Genomic DNA, 4,280 nt, shown 5'->3' with positions numbered 1-4,280 from the left:
GTGATGTCTGAGTCCTGGCTGCTCTGCTTCTGATCTAGCTGCCTACTGATGCACCCGGAAAAGCAGCAGAAGGTGGCTCAAGTAGTTGGACCCCTGTCACCCATATGGGAGACTCGGATGGGGTTTCTGGCTCCTGGCTTCAGTGTGGCTCAGCCCTAGCTGTTGCAGGCATTTGGGGGAGTGAACCAGCAGATGGAAGTTCTCCGTTTCTCTCTGTCCCTCTGTCTTTCACATAAATAAATCTTTTTTAAAAAGGTAAAAATGAGAAGACCTTTTCCCACAAAAGTAATACCAGTCTGCCAATAGTTGTATTTCCTTAGCTTTGACAAAATCTCTCATCAAGATTGGCCAGTTTATTATACTATCTCCTCCACTTTTATAAATGTTTAAAATTTTCTGTAATAAATTTTTTTAAAGATTTATTTATTTATTTGAAAGGCAGAGTTACAGAGAGGCAGAGGCAGAGAGACAGATGTCTTCCATCCACTGGTTCACTCCCCAAATGGCCACAATGGCCAGAGCTGGGCTGATCCAAAGCTAGGAGCCAGGAGCTTCTTCCAGGTCTCCCATGTGGGTTCGGGGGCCCAAGGACTTGGGCCATCTTCTACTGCTTTCCCAGGCCATAGCAGAGAGCTGGATTGGAAGTGGGGCAGTCAGGACTTGAACCGGCGCCCATATGGGATGCTGGCACTGCAGGTGGTGGCTTTACCTGCTACGTCACAGTGACGGCTCCATAAATTTTTGAGTTAAGAAATCAAACCAAGGCTGGTGCCGCGGCTCAATTGGCTAATCCTCCGCCTTGCAGCGCCGGCACACCGGGTTCTAGTCCCGGTCGGGGAGCCGGATTCTGTTCTGGTTGCCCCTCTTCCAGGCCAGCTCTCTGCTGTGGCCAGGGAGTGCAGTGGAGGATGGCCCAAGTACTTGGGCCCTGCACCCCATGGGAGACCAGAAGCACCTGGCTCCTGGCTTCGGATCAGCGCGGTGCGCTGGCCACAGCGCGCCGGCCACGGCGGCCATTGGAGGGTGAACCAATGGCAAAGGAAGACCTTTCTCTCTGTCTCTCTCTCTCTCACTATCCACTCTGCCTGTCAAAAGAAAAAAAGAAATCAAACCAGGGTCTGGCATTCTGACATAGTGGATAAAGCCACTACCTGCAGCACCAGCATCTCATATGGGTGCTGGTTGGAGTCTCAGCTGCTGCACTTCCGATCCAGCTCTCTGCTAATGGCCTGGGGAAAGCAGCAGAAGATGATCCAAGTGCTTGGGCCCCTGCTACCCCTATGGGAGTTCTAGAAAAACTCCTGGCTCCTGGATTCAGCCTGGCCCAGCTCCAGCCATTGCAGCCATTTGCGGAGTGAACCAGCAGATGGAAGACCTCTCTTTTTGTCTCTCCCTCTCTCTCTGTAACTCCAGCCATTGCAGCCATTTGGGGAGTGAACCAGCAGATGGAAGATCTCTCTTTTTGTCTCTCCCTCTCTGTAACTCTGACTTTCAGATAAATAAATCTTTTTTTTAAAGAAAGTAAATCACAACAGGAATCTGAGGGCCGTGAAACTGTCCTGTATGCTGCTATCCTGGCAGATACAAGTCATCATGCATTTGTTCAAACTCACAATACGTGAACCCTTAATGTAAAGTCTGCACGTTGAGTGATCAGTGTAGGTCCGTGGATTGTACCCAATGCAGCATTCTGGTGTAGGATGCTTGAGAGGAGGGGAGGCCGTGCCTGTGTCTAAGAGGGAAAGGAGTATAGGAGCACTCCCCGTTCTTTCTACAGAATATAGCTGGGAACACAAAACTGTTCTCAAAAATAGATTGTTTTTACAAACCACAAACAGAAAACACCTGTTTCCTAACCATCTATGGACAGAAGATACAGAGTATCTAATATGATTAGCTCCAAACACGTATTCATTATATATTCATTACTAGAACTTTTGTTTAAATTCACCACATAAATTCATTATTAACCTTGCCTTTCAGGACTTATGATTGTGCAAAAGTGATTTACTGTGGGATTTCACTTGTGTGTGTGCGCCACATTTGCATTCTGCCATCCATCCAGCATATTTGAAAAAAAATTGTTGCAATAATTGTACCTATTTATGGCCTACAGTGGTACATTTCAATACATGTACACACATTTTCCTAACATGAGCACAGCTCATATTTCATTCTGTCAAGACAGATTTTGCATTGTCCACCTTGGTGGACTAAAATCTACCAATATTCTCAAGCAATCATTTCACTTATTCTTGTCACTTTATTAAATGGCCTTCTGCCATCTACCTGGATCACATCTGGAACTGCCTAACTTGTATGTTCATGAAGTCAGTGATTTGCAAAGCAATTGCCCAGCTAATTGGAAAATGCATTTGGTGGGCTGGATATGCCCCACCATCATCTTCCTTGAAGTGGGTCCAGTTTTTATTTTATTTTATTGATATATTTATTTGAAAGGAGAGAGAGAGAAAAAAAACCACTTCCATCTGTTGGTTCACTCCCCAAATGCCCACAACAGCTGGGGCTGGGCCAGACTCAAGCCAGCAGCCAATAACTCCATTCTGGTCTCCCACATGAGTGGGAAGAGCCCAAGTACGTGGCCATCTTCAGCTGCTTTCCCAGATGCATTAGCAGGGAGCTGGATCAGAAGAGTATTGGGACTTGAACTGGCACTCTGATTTGGGATGTGGATGTCACAAGCTATGGCTTAACCCACTGCACCACAGTGCCTACCCCTGGGCCCAGTTCTTATTAGGCACTGAAGATGTCATAGCCTAGAGTAGGTGTCAGTTTTATTGCATGAACATTTTCTGATTACCCGTGTTTCAGGCAAGTTGGAGAACAGCAAAATGTACCCAAACGAAACAGCCAGCTCGGGTTTAGTCCACTTGCACTTTGTTCTCTTCGTTGTATGAAGCCTCTCCAAACCTGTATCCTAATTTATTCCTCCTTTTCCTGCCTGTGGCTTACTTAAAGGGTCTTTGATGTGGTCACTGAACAAGGCCTCATGCTGATGCCTGGTAGCTAGGTCAACTCTTTGTTATTCTGTTCGGTATTTAATCCTGGAGCCTAATGTTCTGCTCTGGTATGTTGTTTATCACTTCCAGATTATAGGTGTAGCAAATATTTTCCTAATGAAATAATCACTAACTTGACATTCTGCTGCTGAGATACTACAGGGAAGTTCTGCTGGGCTCCTCTATTTGAATCATCGAATGAAGTCACAGGGTCCCAGTTTCGCCCCCAACTTCCTTTAGGTCTAAATTGTTCCTTGCGGGCATGTACCCTGTAAATGTCAAGGCTTTAGATGCCACTTGAAATCGTCAAACTCTTTCATAATAGCAAAGTTTTGAAACCTTAACAACTACTTCCGTGTGCATGTGGAAACCCTGTAGGCATCTCCACGGGCAGCTGCTATATAGTCTGTCTACTTAATGGCTTGGCGAACGAAAATATCTAGGAGTCGCTTCATTTGTTGCCCGAATCCCTTCTAGAAGCCTAAAACTTAACATGATGACTTTGTACGACTCCTTTGGAAGTGAACTCAGGTGGCAGAATTGTGCTGGCCTAACGATTTGGAGGTGGCAGAAACACCTGCGGTGACAGATAATTACAATGATTGCCGTGTCTCTTGCTGTGCGCTTCCTGTTTGCTGGCTGCTTTCAGGATGAATCACACTTGTTTTCACAGTGACAACCACTTCTTTACCTCTTCCCTGATTAAACTATAATACCCACAGCCCCTGGACTAGCTTCGTTCTTTCCTCATTAGCCTACGTTCATCCCCTTGAATCATGGCAATAAAGTCCTCTTCAGGGTTGGCAAGAAATTAATAGCGCATACATCACAGTGTCAAATATCTCCCTGTATACTCTTCTAAAAGAACCCTTCTCATCGCGTGGCACACTCATCCTTACCTTTCCTTGTGAACCCACTCCTCTCAACGTGAATCAGGTCTTGGACTACTCAGAAGACATTTTGAAAGAGACAAAATGATGTTTATGCATAACACTAGAAATACACATTGGCTAATAAAAGCGATCACTTTTTAAGGGACTGGGGAGGGCTGCCTTGTCACTGTGTATCTTTTTAGAAGCATGTGAATATTAACTTCAAAAAGTTAAATTAAACATGAATTAACTCCCTTGGCTAAGTTGAACTGGAGACATTTCTAAATGCTCACATATTTTACCATTCCTATTTTTTTAATTTAACTCACAAAAGTATGAGGCAAATTTGGTAACCCCCTCCCAAGAAATACTTACATCATTGCAAAAC

Source organism: Lepus europaeus, chromosome X, assembly GCF_033115175.1.
Source record: "Lepus europaeus isolate LE1 chromosome X, mLepTim1.pri, whole genome shotgun sequence".
Lineage (NCBI taxonomy): Eukaryota > Metazoa > Chordata > Mammalia > Lagomorpha > Leporidae > Lepus > Lepus europaeus.
The sequence above is the reverse complement of the archived record's forward strand: the minus strand, read 5'-3'. Positions refer to the sequence as shown.